General features: G+C 43.2%; 1 long non-coding RNA gene across 1 annotated transcript in view; it reads left to right on the top strand.

The window, feature by feature from the left end:
- LOC134523790 (uncharacterized) overlaps window positions 1–22,553 on the top strand; it is a 32,610-nt gene extending 10,057 nt beyond the window's left edge. The window contains exons 3-4 of the long non-coding RNA XR_010073405.1: window positions 17,566–17,869; window positions 22,404–22,553. This is a non-coding gene — a long non-coding RNA (uncharacterized LOC134523790). The remainder of the gene's footprint in view (window positions 1–17,565; window positions 17,870–22,403) is intronic.
- Window positions 22,554–25,800: the final 3,247 nt, after the last annotated feature.

Here is a 25,800-nt window from a genome sequence, read left to right as displayed (position 1 = left end):
TACTGGAATGCTGCTATAAGGTCTCCCCGGAGCCTTCTTTACTCCAGGCTGAACAACCCCAACTCTCTCAGCCTGTCTGGATATCTCCTCTTCAAAACAAATCTGCCCAGCGACATGGCTATCTGCCTAGCATGAGAAAATGCGAAGACAATGCGAAAGAAGTGGAGCCCCAGGGGTGGCTGCCAGCGAAAGTCCAGAGAGGGGCTGTGACTCTGCGCCTCCAACAAACCAGGCGCGCTGCGGGATAGAGCTGCTGCGATGTGGTAGCTTTAGCTCTTCTATGATTTGATCATTTTTACAGGAATTACACTGACTTTTCTTCAGCTGCTCTTCTTAATAAGAAAAACTGTGCCTTTGTTGGAGCCAGAAAGGCTTTATCCTGGAGGGAGGATCCCTTAGAGGACGGCTGGGGGATCTGAGAAGGCTGTAGAGTCATATGTAAGGGGGGATCATGAAATCGCTTCCCAGATCAGCTTTCCTTTGCAGCAACACCACCAACGTGTGATGCGTCTCTTAAATTTTCATTCCATGTCCCTGTTTTTCGCTGATCCCTTGCAAGAGGCAGCTAGCCGGTGCCATTGCCCGAGGAGGGCAGATGAGCAAGAAAACAGGGCCTTGACACTGAATTTTGGCCTGGCTGCTTCTCCCGTCCCGAGAGGAGCCCCTGAATATCCTCTGCCGCATCGCATTCTGCGGCAGGACTTGTTGCATATTCTAATTCCCCCTCGCTCCCTGATTTAGTGCTACAGCTAATGCTTTTGATGTCAGCCTGAGTGAGATAGAAAGGTTTAAAAATTCATAGCTGACCTTTCACTGACACGTTTAGTTTCCGTTAGGCAAGCGCTGTGTGGCAGGTCCAGGGGAGGGGAGGGCAGTTTTTAAGGCTGAATTGCCTTTTTCTTAAAACAAGAGAAAGCATTAGGGGTGTGGGGGGAGTTGGTGTTTCAGTCCTGTACAAGGGAAGAAAGGGAGATGGGAATGAAAATTAAACCGAGGGAGAGAGGCCTCAAAAGCAGAGAACAGGCTTATGAAAAATATATACCTTCACCAAAGGAAGATGGAATACAAATTGGATCCCTTTTAAAAATATGCCTTTAAAACAGACGTTTTAAAGGGTGGGAAGGAGGAATAAGGGGGGAGGGAGAGAGGGGGAGCGAGGAGGGGGGGGAAAAATGTCTCTTAAATGTGTTCAGAACATTTCTGCAGCCTGCAGAGCTGGGATTGTTTATTAGAAGATAAGATAGTGAAAAATGTATTTTGCAGAAAGAAAATAGTAAAGCTGGTTTCCCAGCAGATAAGAAGCCAAATTTCTATTTTATGCTCAATTGAATGATTCAGTTACATTATCTAGGAGGCAGCAGTGAAATAACACCCTTCGGAAATGAGACTGTGAGGACATGCGGTTCAGAGGAGGCAGCTTGGAGCCCATCACCCGGCCACTCGGACACCAGCCCCGGGCCACCCGTGGGCGGTGCAGCCCTCCCTCCCGCTCCGCGTCTGGCTGAGGATGGAGAGAGCCATGTCCCAAACAGCCTCCGCAGCCCGCACAGCGGGAAAGATGCAGGATTAGTGCTTTGTCTCCGCTGGCACAGAACACTGCTGTTTTGCAAGGAATGCTGCTTGTTTTGGGATGGCTTCCTCCCTCCTGGCCGTGCCGTGGTCCATCCTGGATCATGGTTCATAGGAATTATCAGGAATAGAGAGGAGATCCATGCGGAGAGTACTGCTCTCCCTGTCTCCGCAGGATGGCTGCGGGGCCTGGAGTGACGGCAGGATCATGTTGGTTTTCCCTCTACGTCGCCTTTGCATTTCTCAGGTCTGATGTCCGCGGAGGCAGCTACTGTCTTGTGTGAGAGAATTAATGTGACATGTGTCAGGACATGTGTTTTTGCAATTTTACAATGAGTTCTGCAGCTTTTAGGATTTTCCTTAGAGCTCCAGCTTCAGGAAAAAAGAAAGAGGAAAACAGGAAAAGGGAAAAAGAAAATGGAACTTATTTAGCCTTTGGGCTGTGAAGGACAGCCTGTTTATATAAAATAAGTACCCTGTATAGTCTCGAAATCCAGAAAAACAATAGGTATAGTTATTTTAAAATAAAAATTCCACTGACTTCACACAAAAACCATTCCTATGATTTTTTTACCCCAGGATTCTTAGATGATGGACTCTCCATTTTTGACTGCTCAAGGTTGGCAATATCATTTGCTGTGTTCCTTAAGAGACTTTACTTTTGTTTTGCTTTTTCTTTCTCTTAATATAAATGTCATTCCTTCTTAAAGCTTATGGCTCCCTCTGTAAATGAAGAAACAAATGAAGCATGTGGCACATTAGTGCCAATCTTTTCCTTGCACTAGAGGGTCTGGCTTACAATAGTGGTTGTTGTGTCCTTGATAAGTCCATTTTTTATTTACTGAGCCATTTAATTCATGATCCATTATTTGTATGGGCCTGTCCACACCGATCATCCAAAGAGAAATCCAGTATTAAAGGACACAGCAGCTTTCTGCAGCTTTTACAAAGTCTATGTCATGGGCAATCTTAGCTGCTAACAGAAGCTACATCAGGCTTTGAGTTGATGTATGGTTAAGTGTACAGTTTAGAGTCCCTAAAATCAAACTCGTGCATTGGTGGTTGTGGAGGAGAATATTTTTCTGCATGAGACCAAGGTGTGATGATGATGGGCACGTCCAGGATGTGGCCAGTGAGGGTGGTGGCAACATGCTGGTCCGCTTCAACCTGATGCCTTTTTAGTGGCCTGTTCAGATGACTAATAATTGGAGTCCAGGTACCAGCGGGCAGATATATCACATCAATTGGCTTAAACTGGCATCTTGGATAATGGCACGATTTGGAAAGATAAGAACTGAATTCCATGGAGAAAAAGGACTATTTATTGAGCCGAAGGTGCAGAGGCATGATTCACCAGGAATGAGATGGTGATTTAAAGAATGAACCAGAGAAAATATTCCTTGACCACCACAGGTTTAAATACCTCTTTAGGGACTGTATTTGATTGCACGTATAATATTATGGTTTACTATACGATTTACAGCTAAAGGTCATGATTAAGACTGAATTGCCATTGCGGTAGGTAGGCATTGATTAGACACGTGAGAAATAAACTCCGTGCTCCAGCCTTAACTTTGGAGAGAGCATAAAAGATAGAAAGGAAGATCTTCAAGTTCACGGAGGCGCTTGGTGGGGACTGGAACCCAGTTTCTGTAGCCTAATTCACAACACTTACTAAAACTTCCTTGTCATTTTCTGCACTGAGTTTCCTTTCAACAACACTCCTATGTATCGGTTTGATCCACGATTTTGACAACAACATGTCAAAACAAGTCCTTCCCCAAAGGTCTGCGGGAATTCTCGCTGCTGCTTTTAGGTTGTATTTCAATAGCGCCAAACTTTCCATTTCCACGTTGTATTTTTTCATTGTAGTGTAACGTACACTGGTGAGCTGATAAAGTTCTGAGGAGACATGCAAGACATTTTAATCTTGCTTAATGGTTTAATCTTTTCCATATGAAACTCAGCAAGTTTTGTTGTGGGGACGGTTTAAAAAAATCTTGATTTCCAGCCCCACAGGAAGGCTGGATGGTGGCTGCACTGCTTTCCTGAGCCAGCTTTCCTTTTTTAAGGCCATATGTTGGTAATAAAGGTACCTGGTGGATTCTGCTGTCACTCTTATTACTTTTCTATCTGTTAAAGAGCTACAAATAAATATTTACCCTATCTTCTCCCAAATCTAGGAATAAAATTTTAAGTCTTGCCCCCTGCTGACAGAATTTTCAGCAGAAGTTCTGAAACGAGGGAGTGTTTAGAGAAAGGAGATCTCCTAAGGGGAGGAGAGATCGAGAATTAGAGAGATTATTTATAGCTTGCTCCCTGCTGTGGGTGAGACAGCGCTGCAGTGCCCAACTACTCAGTAATTGTGAAACCGCTGGCCCTGCTCCTTAGGAAACCAGGGTAGCGTCTAAGGTGGTCAGGAGAGCAGAAGTAGTGTCTTTTTAGACTGCACTTTCTTTACAGCTCACCCCCGCAGGTTATTTTCTTAGTACAATAAGGTCTTTGTCCATTACTGGGGCTCCAGAGCATTACCGCCACATGAAAAATAAGCTATATATTGAGTCTGTTAAGGTTTTCACCTCTACGGTAAAGGCTAGGCTGGCTTCTTAGGGGACCAACCCTCTCATATGCTGTAAAAAATAATTGACAAATACTTCTGTGAACAACCATCACAAACCACAAACTCCCTTCATTAAGCCTCTTGGGGAAAATCAGTCTTGGTGTGAAATTGCTGGAAAATCCTGAAAGTTTGGGTGAAGGTTTTTGAAAGACTGTGCATGAGTGAAAATCTTGCCCTTCCTGAGCAGGATGTGATCAGTCCATCCACGTATTTGGATCAAGCACAGTATCAAAAGAGATGCAGACATTACCGAATACAGCCTCCCTGGGGCTGTGAAGAAGTGTTGTGCCTGTTCCAATGGTGCAGGGTGAGACACGGATATGCAGATATATGCAAAACCAGTGCTGGCAAGAAGTGATGGCAATAAAGGAGACTGAGCTGATGTCAAAGATAGTTTAATTATCAGGGTTGCTTAAAGGCACAGACTGTTCAAAAAAAAAAAAAAAAAAGCCCCCCTGACTATCCTGAGAAAGTACATGCAAGAGCTTATGAATTCTTTTTTTGAAAGAAATGCGTGATTTCTGTTGACCTGCATGTTACCAAATCTCTTTTGGTATATTTGCCCTCTTTAGTCATGAGTGAAAGACTCTGACATCTGATGGATACTCAGGGGTCCAGAGTACTGTGAAGAGAAAATAGATTTTCTGTCCGATAAGGAAGTTGGGTATTTTGATATCTGTTTTCCTCAGGAACTAAAATAAAAATAATAATTTAAAAAGGTATCTCTTTTTATAGAATGAAAAGTTCCTGGACGTTGCGACTGACGAATGTCATTGTGTGTTTCATTTTGCCCCAACACGGCAGCTCTCAGGGTGCTGAAGTGCCCGGTGGGAAGTTTAGCTGAGCCATCCCATTCCCACGTGCCTCTGTAAAGGCTCCATTCAGGTGAGTTGCAAAGAGGCAGCTTATTGCAAGAGATCCCCAAGTGCCAACTCCGACCAAAGGCTGAAAATTGTTGGAGGATGGCAATGAGGGAAGCACACCTTGCAAACCCTTCACTGGCTCCGTGAGGAACCATAGGATTCCACTGGGGCCGTCACACCTAAATTTAGTGAAAAATTAAACGCTTAACAAAATAAAGCAAGCTCTTGGGGGGAGGAAGGATATCATTCCAGCCATTTGGGTCATCGTTTGTCTTGTGGCAAATGCACAAAAAGAAAGAAAACAAGCAAGACAGCCCAACTGCTGTGCTTGGTGCTCTTAAAATCCTCTTCACCCTCACTGGTAGTTACAGGATCTTGATACCAAGGTTTTCCCCATTGGATAGGTTTAGGACAAAAGAGTAAATCTTAGTGACTGCCTTTCTACGTGCTGTCATTTAGATACCTGTTTTCTCATGTTTCTCCCCTATGAAGTTTCTCTTCCCTTTCCTAAGATCCTTCTGCTGCTGGAGAAGGTGACTAGAGTGGGGATGGGAAGTCTAAATAGCTTGTAAGGGCTGCTATAGATCTTTTTTTGTTTGGGTTTTTGGGGTTTGGTTGGGGTTTTTTTGGTGTTGTGGTTTTTGTTTGTTTTTTTTTTTTTTTTTAATTTACAAATTTAATCTCCTTGTACTGAAGTGCAACGTCGCTACATTACTTTCAGTCCAGGGAATCATGGAGCAGGATGTTTGCACCCTGTGTCATCCATGACATTACACCATGTCGCTCTGAGCATGACTTTCTTGTGCTGTGCCGGCGCCGTGGAATTCACACAAACAGGGTGGAATTCGTACAAACTCCAGACCTTCCTTTTGGGGATTTTCACTTGCTCTTGAACTGTCAACATGGCTGTGTTCATTTTTGGCTTAGGCTCAGGTCTACCTCCCCGCCATGGAGCTGCGGTGCTGTGGTGGACTCGCACTGAAACAGCAGACAGCAGGGCTGGGCATGGAGACAGTGGTTTATCTTGCAGACTCTGCTGTGCTATTATCTGTTAGGGTCGCAAATAAAATATTGATTCGTTCAAATAACTGCGTTATTTGGGCTAAAGAACAGAAAGAAATCATAGCGTGGCTTGAAACTGGGAAACAAACTCTTCCGCATCAAACAGGGACAGTAGGAGTTAATGAAAGGTTGAGAGTAAAGCCGTTTTTCTTAGCATTTTGTATTGTTTTGATAATCTGTAAAAAAGATGTCATTTCTTCAGGCCTGTGGGGACTAAAGTAGAAGACCCTGAGATGATTACATTGGATATGAGCTAAAGTATCTTTCCAAGAGATAAAAAATGTCTGGCTGACTAATAACTATGAGACAACAAAAAGAGAGGCGGTGGGAGGGGGGAAGAGAGAAGATGTAATGCAGTCCGAGGCGCAGAGGTCTGCTGTGGGAGCATTTTAACGTGCACCCAGTCTGCCCCACCACACACACAGAACCGTCTCTTTAACGTGCCGGTTTCTCTCACTCGCTTTGTAAAAATACTGCCACGAAAGTGGGAGAGTTTATTTATACAGAGAGCACAAGAAAACAAATGTTTCATTCCCTGAACTCTAACCTCTTTCGATATTAATGCATGTGATAAATTTGTTGGCTAAAGGCAGGAGATAAACGAACTGCGTTTAGCCACCAAATTGCATTCCTTGTTATCCTTCAGCGAGAAGAGCGAGGGAAATGCTGGCGAGTGTGGTTTTTTTTCATGGGTACCACACCTACCACATTATGAGCAATACCGGTGACTAATAACAGCAGCTCTGCGAGCAGGTATTTTATTCCCACAATACCCTAGAAAGAAGGAGCCTGAATTTCCTTCAGAAAAGATGCCCAGAGTTGGGTTTTACCTCTGCAGGCTGATCTGCATCCTGCGGCTACCAGGAACCCTATAGACAGCAATCGCACTCCATCCGCTCCTCCTGCCTGGAGGAGATTTCAGGCTCTGCCTGCGACAATCACGATGGCACTAAGCAAACAGCATTCGCCAGGTAATTTATTCAGTTGATGTTATAGTATTTTGATAGCGTTATTTGACAATTGTGTCCTCCCTATTCCTCCATTAGATATCCTGTTTATAGAACTGGCGAAACAATTTGTAAATAAGTTTAATAGATCAGATTCACAACACTTTGCAAATAAAATATCACAGGAGTAATCCCCGTGCTTCCAAGGCAGGAAGCCAGCATGAACTCGAAGAGAAAAGCTTTCTCGTTCCTCTTACTCACTGCAGTGCCTGGTGGGAAGGTATGAGCAGGTTTCCTGGAAGACGGATACTTCTAATGTGCAGATTAAAACTCACAAAAGTCATTATGGGACATCCTAAACATTGGGAAACTTTCTAGAAAATTTATAGTAAGTTATGTACTTTATTCATTTAAAATGTCTTTTTTTATTACAAAATTTTTAATCCATTGCCACCACAGGTGCATGAATAAACACGTATCCTCCCAGAAAATTTAGGGAGGACTGTCTTATATACTGTGTTTTATTATAGAATCATAGAATTGTCAGGGTTGGAAGGGGCTTTAAAGATCATCTAGTTCCAAGCCCCCTGCCCTGGGCAGGGACACCTCCCACTAGAGCAGGTTGCTCAGAGCCCCAGCCAGCCTGGCCTTAAAAACTTCCAGGGATGGGGCTTCCACCGCCTCTCTGGGCAACCTGTTCCAGTGTCTCACCACCCTCATGGTGAAGAACTTCTTCCTAACGTCCAGTCTGAATCGACCCATCTCTGGTTTTAATTCTCTAGTCCTGCCATTACCCAACATCCTAAAAAGTGCCTCACCAGCTTTCTTGTTGCCCCCCTTAAGATACTGGTAGGCCACTATAAGGTCTCCTCGAAGCCTTTTCTCTAGACTGCCTTATTTTTATAGCTATCTGACAGTGATAGACAATTAATGGACATATCTAAGACAAGGCAAAATTAACTTTTTAGTCCTGCTGCAGCCAGTGCTTGTTAAAAAGGGATGTGCAAAGTAAACAAAACCAAGCCTCATCCTCCTCTTGTGAGCTTTCCCATCCTAGTCCTGCTTGCCCAACGTGCCAGAAATGGATTTAGGTGGGGGAGAATGCCACTTTGGTAGGATTTCCAAACAATGAGAGTCTACAAACCCTGACTTTCTCATGTGCCTTCAGCAGGCTCTTGCTCCCTCGCTGACATTTAGTACGTCTACACCCGGCCACAGTGTGAGTCAAGAGGAAGGCAAGTGAAGCCACTCCGAGCTGCAGGCTGCGCAGCTGCCTGTAGTCAGCCCGCATCGATAAAATTACTGTAGCCGGGCTTCTGCAGAGACATTCCTTCTCCCCACAAACAAGACCATTCATTGACTTCTAATTTTATTTTATTTTTTTCAACTGACTTGGTAGTGAAATGGAGTTTAATGAGGGAAGATCCTAACTGTCTGAGACTGATGACTTTAGTGGTGTTAATGCATCCTATGAAAGTTATGCATAAATAGACCACTTATCAAGGTCATTGTGTATTTGCTTTGGTGCAGCAACAACAGTATCAATCTCCCTTCTAAACCCGGCAGATTATATAAAGCCAAGCAAGTATTTAAAACCTAACTAAGAAACACGAAAAGGGAATGTTCTCTCCAGGTACTCAAATGATTCTTTAGAATTAGCTGATGATTTAGTGACGTTAACCTTGAAAGGCCCCAAATCTATCCAGCAAATCTAAAAGGAATGGAACCGATTTCTCTGGATTGGCGAGGTATAAAATTACATCGTCAGTGTATAATAGCTGAAACTCTCTTATTGATGATTAACCACATTTATTAACAGCAGGCTATAATCCCAAGATGTTATTTGTACAATGACTGAGATGTAATGTAGTGCTTTCTAAAGGACCAGATCATGAAATGCACCAAAGGTCACCATGAAACCCTGCAGAAATTAGAACATCAGTCTTGAAAGAAATCTATAGTTAGTCCTATCGGCCCTTCTGTCTAGTGCAAAACAACTCTGACTAGTTGAAACCTCTAGAAGTTTCCTTATTTTCAATTCAAGAACTGATTGCAAGTTCACACCCAAGCCTTATTTGTGCTGGAGACTTTAGTTAATAGTACAGCTAATGCTGAGGTAAACTCCCAGGCTGGGAAGAACAGCTTTGACGAGCCTTGGGTACAAATCCCAAGGTGGTAGGGGAGAGGAGGCTTCAAAGCATCTGGCAACAACGCCTGCTTATTTAAGTGAAGTTTATTTAGTTGCATGTTGTGCTAGGGAAGCTCTGCGGAGCTCAGCAGATCCAGTAGAAACAGAGAAGTCAAAATAGCTGACTGTTTGTCTTTATTCTGCCTCCTTTCTCATCCCAAAGTGCACAATGCTAAAATTTGAGCAACCAATTCCCTTGGAAGCAAAAGATCTAACAAATCAGCAGGGGGAAGTTACCTTAAGGTCCACTAAGCAAGTAGTTTCTCCCCAAATTTACTTTGTGCTGGAAAACAGATATAAATAATGACAAATAGCAGAAGTTCTACTGACTTAAGATATGTTAAAAGTAATAAAAGACACTTATAAAACAAATGAACTAGTAAAAACGAATCAGGTTGTTCCTGTAACATAATGCAGGAAAGCTCAGCTGCCAGGGCTGTTAATCGTGTTACGGCTTAAACAATACGTAAGGGACCTAATTCATAAAAATGGATGGAGAAGTGATTAGGGGTATGAACCATTTGCAAGGAACAGTTGGTGAACGGTCTTTCTACCCCGAGTGGAGTTTCATGATGGAATAATTTTCAGCCAGATCAGTTCCCATCCCTGCTGCCGGGACCAGCTAAGCATGGGCTGGGCACCAAGAATCCCTACAAACATTGCCGGGGACTAGCAATAGTAGTCCAGTCTCTTGGTAAAGTTTTGATGGAGGCAACTTTGTTTTCCCCTGTTTAAATCCTCTTTCAATTTCAAATTAAACTAAGTACTCCTCAGTAATCCCCATGCTCACCCTTGCAAAGCGTTGCTGTATTTTGGTCAATAACTGCCATGTTCCATCTCAGAGGTAGTGGCATTTGGGTGTTCTGGTGTCTCTCCTTATGTGTGTTGTCTATAAATCACTCTTGTAGATCTTAGAATGGAAAATTATTTCTGAATGTAAAGACGAAATTATCCTTAAAACACAATGATATCCAGCCCATCCACTTAAAGAACATATACGATACTGCAAGACTACATCTCACTTTCCACTCTCTGTCCCTCTCTACTTGCATGAATTTACTAAGGCAGAGAGAAGAGAATTTGTCCTGAATTTTAAATAATAAACCATTTCAAGATGCTGGGGTTAGGAGTGGCAGCTAAAAGCTCTGCTTTGGTTTTCTGAGCTGAGGGAGAAATGCAGTTCAACTTACAAGACGTAAAAAATAAAATAAAAAATTAAACCTACTACTGAACTATTCTCTTGAAAATCAGTTGAAAAGGGCAGAGTATTGGAATTTGGGACAACAAGAAAAATGATCTTAGTTTGGAAAGTCTGCTTGCATTCTAATGAGAGAGGTTATTCTTGGAAAATCAGGCACCTTTACTACGCTCCTTCAGTAGAAGGTGGTATGTCAAGGACAGACACCAGCTCCCTCTGACTTCTTCATGTTGGACAGACAAAAATTATAACCATTGACAGTAGTTAATGAGAACCTCCAAATGGAGCTAGTGCCATAAAAGGAGTCTATTAGAGCTGAAAGGGGCTTTCCTCTTTCAAAAATATTGTGGAGAGCTTGAAATGTTTTCCTCTCTTGCATTAAGACAAGAAGCTGACATCTGTGAAACCTTTGCAAACCTATAATCGGAAGAAATATTTCACTTTGAAAAAGAGAAAGCGTTTTCATCTGGTATTTGAACAGCTCCCTCCCCTCCATAATTAAATAGTTAAAAGGTAGCATAACTCTGTGTTTATTTTAAAATCGTGACATTAATAATTCTGCACTAATTTAAAAATGGGAAGTCATCTTGAACTGGAAAATTGGCATTTTTCAGAGAAAATGTCAGAACAAAATGTTTTGACAACTCTAAAACTTAAAAAATATGGAGTTGAGGAACAAGTCAAAACCATTCCCCAGCTTGTAAAGTTTCACAATCCTAAGTAAAAATGTTTTGGCAAAAAAAAAAGCGCCTGTAGTAGAGCTGGCTGTGGTTTATCTGTGTTGTACAGGTCCACCCAGGCTTTCTGTTGTAGCTGCTGATCTGAGAATGTCCTTCCACACGTATTTTCATCCATATCTTCCTTCTGATTGCCTGTACTTGGCTCTGGATGGACCAGGCTGAAAAATGCTTCCAGAAAACCATTCCCCCCCACTCCCACAGCTGGGAGCATTTTACATCCACTTTTCACATGAGGCTTTATGCTCCATCACCTTGGGTAACAGCTTCCTCTGCCCCTCGTGGCTCAGAGATACGTTGTTCCTCCCCACAATCCTTCTGAAAGCCCTTCTTTTCACCCTCGATCAGCTCATTGCTGTGCCAGTCACCCTCCCGAGAGATGCACGCTCTTTGCAAGCATGGGAGGTTGGAGGATTTCCTCCTGTTTGGCATGGCGATCTCTGTTTACTGGGCTTTGACGACAAAGTTGAGAATATCAGCAATCTTCAAGAACACTTGGAGCTGAGCATCTGGATTTTGGCTTGCTTTGGTTCCTCATGACATAAGGTCAGCTCCTCCTTGACCCTTCTCCCCACCCTGCCTGTCCAAGAGGAGCTACACAGAAAGATCTTTCATGCAAACTTGTGCATCTTTCCCCGTAGATTAGTCGAAGGAGCAGATAAAGGAGGGTTGAATGACTGAGTAAGGCTGCAAATGAACTCCCATTAGCTCTTGCTGTATATCTCTGGTGGAGGGGTTTGGTAAACAGTTAGCACTTATCTCTCTGCTCAGCATTTAGCTGATTTCCATAATGAGCTCCATTGAACTGAGAGGCCTCGAGGTGTCCCAAGGCTTCTGAGACGCAATGTGTTCTCTAAATCTGATTTATGTAAAGGTGAAGGCAATTGTGTTAACAAAGGAGAGGAACAGGATCAACACGCAGTCTGCAGCGGCTGGGAAGGCAGTGGTGTTTGCGACTGGCTCTCTCTGAGAGGGATCTGGCAGCACCTGGCTGTAGGATGGGGAGATATTGAGATGCAGCCTTGGAAAACACAGCCAGGAGGAAGATGCATGGGGTTTATTTATTATTATCTTTATTTTATCCTCTCTCCCCCTTCAAAACGGAGAAAAGCTGCAGCTCCGAGGCAGGCAGAAACCATCTCCGAGGGGACGGGAGGTGAGTCAGCCCAGGGTAAGCCCATTGACTGCAGGGTCCCTGCGTGAGCCCCAGCGCCAGGTTCCACCCTTAGTCCTATCGCAGCCTGGCAGGTTCGGCCGCAGAAACCTCACTTCAGGCCTCAGTGCCATCTCCGTTCCTCCTGCTCAGCCAGGCGCAAAATCCTGCAGACGCCCGCAGTCCCTTCTGTGGGTTTCCATCTCTCCATCATAACCACGAACAAAGAAATGAAAATTTGTCCAGGTTTTTACAAAATCACTTATTTCTTCGCATCATCTCTGAGGGCCCCTCTTTCCATCCAGCATCTACAGACTCCATGCCTGCAACTGGCGAGTCTTTCCAAGGTCACAAACATCAGGAGGCACTTAGAGCCAGCTCTGAGACAAGGTGGACCTCGGGGGCTTTTGTCCACAATTTAGAGACAGCTATTAAACTACAGAATAATTTCACAAGGGAGAAAGTGGAAATCTGGTCATGTGACTGAATAGAAATTAAGACTCTTGGAAAAAAAAATTATGGGAAAAAGATGCTATCGTTGGGAATAATTCTACTTTTGTTGTAATGGGAGCTGCATGACTCGGTGGAGCTTTTGCATGGCTGGATGCTTTAAGCAAGGATAATCATAAAGAGAGATGAGTAGAACATGAAGGAAAAAAGGATCGAATACATATTTTTCTCATGGTAAATTAAAAGAAGATTGTAGGAGTGGAAATTCAGACAGGGCAAAGGCAATGGAATTACCAGCACAAGGGAACTAGCCATCTGCGTCTGCTTTAATCCCTGCTCGTAGGGTGAAGACGACAATATAAGCATGTCTGTCCCTCAAGGAGAAGAGAGGCGTTTTTCTGCTTGTTTGCATTTAATTGTGTATTTTGAAATTTCTTACACCACCAGCTATTCTGCTAAACTTGGTTTAATATGCAACAAACACTAACCATATAAACAACATGTCTGTCCTAAACCCTTATTATAATTCCCAGAAACACTTGCAGGCTTTCTGAAACCCATTATTATAATTATAATCAAGAATCACAGGACACTGTGATTTGTGCCAAAAATACGTACACACTGAGTTGTTTTTACGGGCCGCAGATAGAGTGAGTGAGAGAAAGAAGAGAGAGATGCTGCTTCGGTGCTGCTCAACTCAGCAGCAGGAGCTCCCACTCCATTTAATTTTTCCTCGTTTGTTTTCCATTTTGACTTGTAGCTGCTGAAATCCCGGAAATCCGGGCTAATATTTGCTTTGTCCTCCGTGCTCTTCCTTTAGCCTCAATGCAGGGAACCTGGAGCTGTGCCCTCGCTTGCTAAACCCCCTCCCCAGCCCCAGCAGCCTCTGCCCCTGGGCGAGGACTCAGCTCTGCTGGCGGGACGCGGCGCTCAGCGCCCATCGATCCCGGCGGAGGTGAGGAGCGCCGCGCCTTGGAAATCCCCACAACAGGGCTTAGCAGATGCAAAACGCAGACAAACCCAGTGGAAAATGCAAACGCGGCGATGGGTCTTAGTTTTATTAGTCTTTTGCACACAGTTCGTCTCTCTTGAAACACTTTGCAATCAAAAGACACTGGAGTGGACTATTTTGAGCCCTGATTCTTCATGCTAAGAGGTAATGCTGATTAGGTGGTGTCAGCACAAGGCGCTGATATCAATATTCTTTCTGAGGGTTTTCTCAGAGAAGCCTGGGGCCGGATTCTGATCTTCTATTAGCGTATTTAGGGAGCAGCATCACCGAGGTCAAGCCGCTGTCTGCGCGTTGGAACAGATTTAATCTTCTCTGCAGGTCTGTGCTTTGAACAAACAGTTCTTCAGTGTTGCTTATGTATACATACATATAAGTATGCGTACGTCTGCGTGTATGTATGTATATATTTGAAGATATCTATATAAACATCAGAATGTGGATAGAGAAGATGGCGAAACGGACAACCCAACATCTCCTGCAGGGAGAACAATGGTGGGCCAAGCACGGTTCTTGCTTATAATGCCACATCTCTCCCTGTTTGAGGCTACCTCTCAGCACTGCAGTGTAAACCTCTCTTTTAGAACAGAAAACCTAATGCCCCATATATTGTTTTCATCCCAGAAACGGAGAGCCAGAGAGATGAGGTCAGTCCTGGAAGCAGGGATGGAGGCACCTTTCTGGGTCTGCTGCAGTCTGTCTCCCAGGGCCATGCTAACCCGGGCAGCTGCGGTAGAATGAATGCAGCGGTTTAAAAGCAGCAGAGCGGTGCATTGGATGGTAGGAAGAGATCTGAGCTGGTTCTTGCTCTGCCTGTACACTGACACACAGAAACTCATCAGGGACATGCCTGATCACCATGCAGTAAGTGGCAGTTAAAAATCACCATCTTGTGGAGCACAGGTGGTCTTTACTTTCCTGTTGCTAACTCTGTCCTCTGATTTGCTCACAGGAGAACACAGGAGGACTCTGGCACTGAACATTAGCTAAACTACATCCGTTTTTCAGTACCAACAAACCAGCCAGTGTGTGTAGTTATTTGTTTCCTTAAGATGATTATGCTAGATAGCTCAGTTCAGAAGCCCATGTACACCCAAGGGTGGCTCAAAAGACACTGCAGAGGACAAAAAGTAGGACAATGCAGTCTGAGATCCCAGGGCAGAGTAAATTATGTCGAGAGTTTTACATTTCTTCTCTTCAAGTCTGCAAAATATCACCGGAGTCCATTGGCTAGGTTCACCTCTCTGTACACGCAGGCAGAGGTCCGCTGGCTTGGATGGAGCCAGGCTGAGTTACACCAGCTGAGAATTTGGCCTCTTGTGTTTAACGGTCATTGCCAACTCAACTCACACAAAAAAAAAATAAATAAAAAATCACCCCGGCTGAAGCCCAGCCAAGATGACCACAGAGGTCATGAAGCTTTTAGAATTATTAACTCCTATTAGTATAATAATCCTTTTTATGACACCATAAAATTACATGGTGCCTTTCAGGATGGAGATAAACTACATTCCCTGCGCTGAAGGGCCATCTCTCGCACAAAACACCGAGGTTGCCTGTGCCTGTGAGCCCCTGCCCTTCATTCTCACTGCCCTGGGACCTCATCCCTTGGTTAAATCTTCCGTGGGAGGAGTTCTATCACCCCGTATCCTCAAATCTCCTCCCAATCCTTCCACCAAAAAGGCCTCAAGGGATGGGGAAAAATCAGATATTCTCAGCTTTAATAGTCCAAAAGCGGAAAAAATTTGCATTTCCTTTGTTCCACCTTTGGGCTATAGCTGCTGCTTCTCTGTTCTGCAGGGATATGTGGGGTGCAGTGGGAGGATGGCAGTGGGCTCATTCTGGAAAAGTAGGACAGGCGCAGTTTTTGCGCTCAGTTTTCCCATGAGGTGACTAGATGATCCGAGGGATACTGCAGGAAATTAGTATCAAATTCATACCAACATTACAAAAATGGCAAGATTTTCTGCACTCCCAAGTGCCAGTGACCACAGGGAGGACTGTAGGGCTGGAGTGGGATAGAAGATCTCGCGAGGATGACAAATAATGTAGCAGAGCATCATATTGCTGGACAAACATAAAAGGCAGCTCCTAGGCAAGAGGCTCTTTCCCATGTACCAAAGCAGCCTGTAGAAATAACACACTGACATTTTTTTCTCTAGCAATAGGAGGTAGAGATAGATGGCGTAGAGAATGATGTTTATATTTCAAATGGCTAAGCAATTCATTAAAGATCGAAAATTAACATGGAAAAGCAATGAGGTTTTCAGGCCCAACCAGGCTTTTTTTGCTGCTCGTGTAAGCTGTGTGAAGAGAAAGCATCTATTGCTGTGCCATCCTGCTGAGTTGGTGTCTCTGGGTCACATGATGGAATATGTTACAATTGGGGATGAAACTGGTTGGTTCTTTTGGTTGTTGTTAAAGTATTTTAAACCAAAATAATTACTTGAACGTTGCCTTCTGAGAAATGAACTCCTGTCACCTTCTGGGAGAAGAATTTCCGTTTATGGAGACTTGTGATTTTTTGATTGCAAGCTAGATCCTGATTGCAATTTGTGATGCAGAGAACGAATGAACAAAATTTTGAGTTTTCCATGGAATAGTTGTTTAGCAATTCCGGAGTTTAAAACTGCTACTTACACACTTCAAGTCCTTATTCCCCCCGACCCCCCAAACCTGTCTTGCTTCTGAAAATAATTTTAAAATGCATAGTTTCGATTGCTTTGTTTCTTATCTCCTTCCCACCTACTCCCCCTTATACAATTGTTTTTGAGGAATATTACTCTGGACAACAGATGTTATTTGTTTCAACAACAACAAAAAAATCCAATGCCTTAAAAACATAGAAAACAGAAAACTCAATTTGCCCAGGAATGCTGCTAAAACATTAGCAATGATCCCACTGTTGACTGATACACCCTTACAGACCTTGACACTGGCACATACACAACACAGAAATTTCCAATTCTGGCTGATACCAAAGTGAAATGAAAGGGAGTTGCATTGGCTTGGATTTTCTACCCACAGCAGAAAAGAATAAAGAAATCAGCACGTGGTTAATGAGGATGAATAGATGCAGGGAAAATGGAATTTTCATGTTTCTAGGGGTTTTAAAACAACAGTGAGTAAAATCTTCCTAATAACATAACTTAAAAAAATAGCTTGTGGATGTCATATTAGTCTGGGCTGCCCCTGCATTGATTTCAACAGGCTTCAGGAGGGAGGATTTTCTTCAGGGAGAAGTAAGGACTAATGCCAGCGGAAAGTGACCCTCAACAATCTGTGTTCATTTTGGTACAGGACAAAAGCGAGGTCCCTCTGTAAGCTCTGCTCCCACCGAGCCTGTTTATGCAGCGCGACAGTATGTGCTGTGGGTGTGAGGGGCTCCCTGGGGCGCAGGACACTGGTGGGATACTGGAGCAGCCTTAACTGGTCATGGGTTTTCCAGATTATGGGCTGTAGAGTGATCTGTACGTTCTCTACTTTGTGTTTTCTGCTTTCGCCAAGCGTAGGTATATGGCAGGAGAAAAAAGGAGCTGAAGATACACAGAAATAGCCTGATCTATCAGCAAGAGCATGGTGCAAGGACACAGGCTACTTGGGTTCTGCCCGGGGACTCTGCCATTGGTTTGCTGGGCGCACATGGGGAAATCACTTGGTTTCAACTTCCCTAGCTATAAACTTGGGGAAGTAGACATTTCCCTCCACTTTTTTGAAATCCGTGGCTTAAAGGAGCTCGCTGTGGCGTTCTGTTTTGTTTCATTAACAGGATCATCTTCAGTTCTGCAGAGAAGTGAAGCCATTCTGCTGGGCAAAAGAGAGAAGTGTCTCTGCTACAGACCCTGTTGCAAAAATTTAGGAGCCAAACTCTCCAGTAACTGCGAGGCTGCAGAAGCGCAACCCCTGAGCTCAGCAGCACACGGCGTCCAGCTCGGCGAGAGGAGGAAGCTGGAGAGTGCAGTCTGCGGGCACGGTTTGAGCCAGGTTCTGGCAGCAGCGAGTTCCCTGAAGCGCCTTTCCATCTTTCTGAAGGATTGTCTTAGCAAAAGTGGTGCTCGGTGTTGCCTGACACAGTGAGTCATATAAGGTCAAGCTCGTAAGATCTATGGCAGTGTGCGTGTGGGGGGGTTCAGCTTCCACAGTGTTATGGCACAAGGAACCGTTCTTCCATTACACGGAGATCTATAAGGAATCGCTGCCATTAACGGACTCCATTAAATGCAATACATGTGGGAAAAATTGCAGTTTGATTTAGTTTAGCAACATGGAGATATTGGCAAGATAATCACATAAAAGTGACACCTTTTATGGCCAAGCTCTTTGATTTTATGTCAGTGAGTTTCAATTTCTCACATTTTTATGTTCATATATAGGTCCTTGTTCTAATGTATGCATTAGCTGGCGTAAAGGTTAAATAGATTGTTTTAGCATTTTGGGATACAGATTGTAGATATGCACAAATCTTCAATGAGCTGGATGAATTATTTTGGGTAAGCAAGGACTGTGAGAAGGGAGCAGAAATTATTGCTCTGACTTAGTCCCATCTGAAAAAAAAAATAGGAAAAGCAACAATGAGAAAAAAAGTATTATACATGTGTAATGTGATTCGAAAAGCAGACCTGCGGGCTTCCCAAGTACTGTCAGGAGGAGCAGATGGTGTGGGTCACCCTGCGTCATGAAATGCTCTAAATCTGAATATTTATTTTTAAACGCAAAAAATATCCGTTCCTTGTGAGGCAGATTGTGATCTCCCTTACATCAGCAGAACTGTCTGAAGATGGGATTGGCACTGGATTGATACTGAGAGTCACAGAGAGCTGGAGAAGCTGAGACCGTAACCTGACCCCCCGTGGAGAAAGTCAGCCCCAAGGTCTGGTTCCATGGTCAAGCAGCTAAAACTAAACTCCTGTTTTGTTCCAGTGTTTCCAAACTCAGAATATTTTTGTTATAAAAGATCCTGGTTGGAAAGGTACTCAGTGTAGGTGCTGATTCTCCTGTAACAAGTATGAGTAAATCGGGAATGATCTCATTGGTGTCCGTTTGAGACCTTTAAAAGCGTTTCGTGCTCTCCTGTGGTGTGAGTTCGCTGCCATGGACCCAGCTGATACAGACCATTCCTTATCCTCATAGTAGCCTGGGCCAAACAGACACCTCAGTGAAGTCATGTTTCAATATCCCTTAAACCACCTTGGTACATTTAATCCCTCGATTTATCTTTTCTTTATATGTCCTTAGCCTCTGCTCTGCAAAACCTCCTCCTTGTGTGCACGCTACTTTACCAAGAAGTCTTTGAAAGACTAATATTACAAGTCTGGGTTCTAATGGGCAATTTATTTTTCTTTCTCTCTCCCTCTCTATCTCTCTTTTTTTTCTTTTTTAGCTACATCTGAAAATCTTTTGCTTCTATCAGTTCCTGAATCTGGATAGATTACTCTTCAAGTGATGAAGGGAATTCAAGTTGTCTCTTTAAATCTTTCTCTTCCCCCCACTTCACATACTCCCAACACCTCTCGTCTTTTCATTTCACCTCATTTAAAGATTCAGCCCAATTTCAAGGCTTAATAATGATGAATAAGATTGAGATTAGGATTTAATAAGAGTGTTAAGGAAAGATTTGTCATTCCAATGGCTGTAGGCCTTGGCTGAAATTGAATTGGCATCCAGCCTCTGGGCATGCGCGGAGTGAAGCTCTTTGCTGGCTCCCATTAATGGCTTTCTCCAGAAGAACAAGAAAGGTTTTCTATACTGGGCTCTGATGATACAGGGGATGATTTACTCCTAGCTAATTGTCCCCTCACAATCCTCTTCCTTGATTAAAGGCAGCCTGAATCTAGGATGGGAAAGCCTGTCAGCTCTGCATGGGTTGAGGTCCTTTTAGATACTAGGCCCTAGCTCTCTTCATTAGTGCATTTCACAACCCGGGATGACTTGGATAGCTGAACCAGTGCTTTCTAGGGTCTAAATTCCCATTTTGGAACTGAGGTGAATCTCAGTGACAAAGCCTAAATCCATTACTGAGTCTCAGACTGAGACTTCAACAAGACTGAGTCGAATGTTACAGTTTGGCCTACATGGAGGCACGAGATCAAAGCTCAAGGAGGATGCGTGTGTAATGGGCACACTAAATTCCATTATTGCTTTATAGATATCTACTAATACCATTAACTAGGTGCAGGATGAGCTGACAATCTCTTCTGATTGCTGCGTGTTAGGATCTGCAAATGGTCACGGTAAGATAAGAAAAACCCCTCTGGTCCTGCAAGTCCCGCAGTAACCGAGTGCCCAAGCAGAGTGCTGAGACTTGAGAACTCACAACGTGCCAACATGCCAACGTGGAGAAGAGTGGCATCGAGGGAATGTGAGGATGGCAGAATTTCTCTGAGAAACTGCTTCCAAGCTGAGCTATTTTTCTATTGTCCCCTTAGCAGAAGAGTCAGGCTGTGGGAAGTAATTTATATCTTCTAAATACAGTTTGTTGCATGTAACCATAGCAAGTCGCGTGTTTGAGGACCCTTTTCCCCTCAAATAACTCTACAACCTTTAGTACCTCTTTCTTCTTGAGGAAGAACCCCGTGGAGTGTGCTAGTTTCAATACTTTGGACATTAAGCAACTGATCTCGTTTAAACCCCCTGCAATGTCTGTTGTGCTTGGACTCGAGATGTTGAACTAGCAACGGCGGCTCAAACTATTTTGACAAGGGCTTGCTGGAGTGCCTGTTTGCCTTGTGCACACAGGGCCCAAAGAGGCTTAAGGCTTCTAAAGTTTTCAGGACAGATTCCTGGCAGAGGAAAAGCGCTGAAGCTCTTTGGAAACCGGGGGGCTTGTGCCACTTTACTCCAGGGGAGGGTGTGGACCTTAGGGGTGCTCTAACTGCTTAAATTGCTCTGCAGTTTTAGGGAGTTTACAGTAAGCCTCTTAAACTGCTCTGAGGGCTTACAGTATCTTAAGCCTCTTAAATGATATTAAAAAAAACTTACAGCGTTTTGGCAGAATCTACAGTTTGGAAGGATTCAAGGTTCGAAAAAATCAAACTTGGCTTGCTTGATAGATTTTAATGGGAATTAAATATACTTGATGAAATATTGTTTTAATAATTTTAAAATTATAAACTTAAATAATTATTTTGCCAGTCTACATTACGGGAATTGCTCATGAACATACATTAAAATATTGAAACTGCAAGAAAATGCCATAATTTGTAAACTCACATTTTCCTGGTTTAGGTGTTATTAATTTTACAACCACTTATCCAATTTTCTTCAAGCTTGACTTAATTTTTATGTCACAACTACCTCTACAAAATAAAACAGTTCGGCAAGTCCATCCTGATCTACTTTTGAGAAATCAAAGCGTGAGATGTCTGATCAGAACATATGAGGAAAGCACATTTGTTTTCAAACTCAAATAATTCAGAGAGAGATCTGCTGGCATTCCTGAAAATTAAATAACAAACAAAAAAACAAAAAGCCCTTTAGGCTGAGACTAAATTGAACAGATTTCTTCATGCACAATTGAAAGGAGCGATTAAAAGAACAGAAATTGGAAAGTTAATGTGACTACAGAGGTGGTGACATGCCTTTCCTATCAAACTCGTTAGCTACTCAATTTTAGTGATTCTTTGAGCATGATGATTTTTTTGGGACACAAGAGAAAAATATTGATCTTTTCTATGTTCCATCAAAATGAAAGCACATTTGGAATATACCAACAGAAGTTCCGTATGACTGTCCTTACATGCACACATACACACAGAGGATTTTTATGCTTTCCTTCAGATTTCATCCATAAGCTCCATCTCTCCTCTTCCCCATCATTAAAGTGGTCAAAGAAAAGGCAGCAAGTCTTTCCCATGGAAATCTTGTGCCACCTGTGAGAAAGAGCTCTGGCTTTAACAGCACTGGTGCGATGTCTGGAGTCCGTCCACATGAACAAATGTGCACCATATGTGGTTGACAGCTAGTTCTTTCAGTTCCAGCAAAGCCAATTGATTTGAGTACACCAATTTTATATAGGTCTGTTGGGAGCCATCAGATGATCCTTGATTTTGACAACTCAATCAGCAAGAAGGTTTTGTTCCTACAAGGCAAGGGATAAAGTAACTGCTAACCTAAATCTTTAAGCCAGACTTGCAGCAGACCTGAACTGCATCTTTTCTGAAGCTTGATAAACTGATTCATTTTTAAAAATGAACATGTTCTGATTGGTTTGCAACCCACTTACAGGAATTGTCAACGTGGTCAAAGTCAGAAAGGGATCCTGGAAAGTCTGTGTTCAAAACAAACCGAGAAACTGATTTAGCAAAAGAGAATAAGAGCAGGTCTACACAGTTCATCTCTGCACTCAAAGGAGAGGTGGGGACAAGTTTCCTGATACTGTTTGCAACTTGAATATTCCAGTTAATTCCCATGGACCAAAAAAGTTGTATCATTTTTGCCTGAAGTACCTGAAAGCCCAAGTGCTGCTGGAGAGTGACCCTCTAACCCTCTAACACTGTTGATTTGCCTTTGAAAAGTTACTTGTTTTGCTGCACAGAAGAAGGAAAACCTGCATACAGATGTAGTTCTTATGTCTAACCATTTTCTTATTATTTTATGTTGTCTTTTCAGGCCTGTACCGCTTGTTGCATTCTTGCACCTCTGTTCTTATACACGTGAATTCAAAGCCTTATGACATCTTTGATGTGGTTGAAAGTCAGAGGACCATCACAAGCCACGGGCATCACTTGCAGAGGTCCTGTAATGTATTCTGGTTTGATTTTTTTTTATTATTTCCACCTACATCGCTGCAGTCAGGACTTCCCTATGCACCTTCCCTATGCACCTATGCATCTTCAACATTCCTTCTAAGCACTTATTTTTTTATTGTTTCATTGCTCATCTATCTATGAGACCCTGGCACATCTGAACCCCAGCCTTTTTTTCCCTATGAAATGACTGAAAATAGTAGTAATTATGGGGGAAAGAGGGGGGAATTGTTTTGTGTTTATCATTATTATTTTGTGGATATTTTTGTAACATCTTTTAGAGATTAAGTTCAATTAGGAAACAGATGGCACCAAAATATCGTCAAACATTTCTGATGGGCAGCAAATTACTGACTTAATTATGTAAATAATTAAAATTTATATTTACACCTGATCATCCAAATGAGGGTGAAAATACCAATTTCAGGGTTTGTTATGATCACTGGCAGGGTGTCAACCTGTGAGCAAGTCGCTTCCTTTCTTCAGCTTCAGATGTCTCTCTTAGATCCTAGAACAGTCAAAAAACCCCTGGAAAAGGGAAAAAGAAAGAATGAATGAGGACTCCTGACTAAGTTTCTGTCATGTAGGTGCTCTCCCGGCTTTAAAAGGAATCCCGGTGCTGGTTGAGGGGACTTTGTTATTAGCAGATTTGCTGCAACTGCATCCAGAGGAACCAGCTCAGACCCGGCTGGTCTTGTGCAAGTGGCTGTGCAAAGATATTGTGAGAGACAGGTCTTGCACTGAAGAGCTCATAGGCCAGATAAACAGGGCTGACAAGCAGGGAAAAAAAAGAGTGAGAGCGAGAGGGAGTCAGACAGTTTTATTAACTTCTGTATTACAGATGCAGAACTGAGGCACAGAAAGATAAAATGTGTGATTCTCATTTGCACTAAATTTGCTTTCCACTACTCTGGCAGCATAAACGGGCCATGAAGTGGGTATATATTACATTTACACTCACTTTTCGCTTCTCCCACGATGTTAAAATGCTTCAGCATTAGTGAATATCAGACCCAATATGATTTCTCTAAGATCACAGAGGAAATCGATGCCATTGAACCCACATTTTCTTAGTGCCACTTCAGTGCCTTAGTCATTTGACATCCTTTCACCCCTTTCTGGGCAGTAATCTTGTATACATAGCTACACATAATGATATTGTTCCTCTTGGTGTCATTAAACCTGTTTTAAAGATCAGGCTTTCTGGGAATCCATGAGGAACCAGGAAAAGTAGTGAACTTTTCCTTGTCTCCTTTTGCCTTTACTTATTCCTCTAGACCATGATGGGAAATGAATGAAAAAGCTCTGAGGCAGTGGTAGAGATCAGAACGTGGATGTCTAACCTGGCAATTTTCTAGTTTGCACATCTCAGGTCCTAATTTTCTTCCAGACTTGTTGATAGAGCTGCTAAAAGCCATCAGGAATCACTATTTGTTTTGTCTCCAGTATCCTATCACTGGGGGAAATATGCCACTGAAGGGCCAGATTTGCCCTCAAAAACCTAAAACTCCTGGTTGTTTGGGACACCAGATTTCCTCATTTAAAGCTGCTCCAGAGATTGGGATAGGTAAAACAGATACAGTCCTATGGTTTTGATTCTGAGCCATCTTTGAAGGTCAAAATCGGGCTGTTGTGGTTCTTCCTACTTTCTGTGTTATGGGTTCTGCAATATTAAGATTTTTATCTTAGCCCTATTTTATCAGCTCTATTCTCCCATCCCTAATTTGGAGCCAGTAGGGGTGGGGAGGGGAGAGGTGACAGGGAGGTCAGACAAATGCTTCTATTGATATCCCTGTAATAAAAAGAGCTTTACTTTACTTTCTGCTGATAGCAGTCAAAGGAGCTTTGCTTTTGATAAAATTAACCTTGGAGCCAGAAACAACAGAAGCTGCTCTGATTTCATCAGCCCTTCTATCTGAGGAGACGTGATCACTTACTAGCAATGAAAGGGGACATGTCGCCTACACAGGCAACTAATGTAATAGGACAAATTCCTCCCCTCAGCTCAGCACAGTGGATCTCACCTCTAACGCTCTGTGCTCAGAGTTTCAGAGCCTCGTCCCACCATGGGGATGGAGAGAGAAGGAGAAAACCAAGGTATTCATGTTGGGTACCTTGATACCATGAAACATGCTGATTGCAGACTTACATCTTCATGTGGACTTGCTCAGACCTCATCCCGGCCCCCTGAACTGAACGCGTTTGCTTTGCATGATATCTTTAACAAGACACTTGCTCAAAGTCAATGCATGTCTTAAAGCTACCCAAGTTCTGAAGTGCTAAGCTGGATCATGGTCCAAAAGGATATTTCCTTGGGAGGACGCTGGTTGGAGAGATATTGAAAGGATGATAGCTTTGTGTCTCCAATCATCCTCAGCATTGCTTGAAAGTCAGGGATGATTCTGTCTTTTTGAACTTGAAGCCATGTTGTTATTACAAGCAGATTTTATGGTTTAAGTGCTCCCCCAACCAGTCATTTATTAAATGTTTCCCAGCTCTAAATTCCTTATTTAATGGGTTAGTAACCACTTCAAAAAAGTACCTGTGCCCCATAATACTGAAGTACTTCATCATAAAAGATAATGATTATGATTATGATCTGCATAAGCAAAGGCCATTGCCTGGTCTATGCCGATAGTATAAAGGGATTTGCCATACTTCTCCTTCCACTCGGAAATGTTCTCCTGTGCACCCGAAGCTGTTAACACCACTCCGAGCTGTTGCCACATGCGACTGAAACGACTCATACTCACAGCTGTTATTCAAAGGCGGAAATAAAACCTATCACTTTTTGGAAGCTGGTTCCCCATGCGGCCTGAAGACCCTGCTCGTGTAGTGCAATGGAGCTGGGACTGAAAACAGGACGGTGTCCTTAAAAAGGAGGATAGCTTTGGCCCATGTCTGTGTCTCCAGGGAGTGATGCTCATCAAGGGGTAAAGGAGTAGAGCTGGTGGACCTGTGATGTACAACCAGTTTGGGGTTCTCATCTGAGATAGTTTTTGTAGAAGAAGGCTTTAGCCCAAGCAGAGTCATCAGCAGACAGAAAGGATCCCTGCGCCTGATCAGTCTCAACAGAAAACCCCCATCACCCCTTTGCTCTGAACAGATCCCTCCAATGCAAACCTACCTAGCAGAAAAAGTTTATCTACTCCAAAGAACTGGGTCTCCTTTATCACCCATGACTACACACTACCTTCGAATGGGTGGGCAAAATGACAGTCATCAACCCACAAATGGTCTCTTTTTCCCTATTTGTTTCT

This window comes from Chroicocephalus ridibundus, chromosome 15 (assembly GCF_963924245.1).
Source record: "Chroicocephalus ridibundus chromosome 15, bChrRid1.1, whole genome shotgun sequence".
NCBI classification, from domain to species: domain Eukaryota; kingdom Metazoa; phylum Chordata; class Aves; order Charadriiformes; family Laridae; genus Chroicocephalus; species Chroicocephalus ridibundus.
This window is presented reverse-complemented; position numbering and strand designations above follow the sequence as displayed.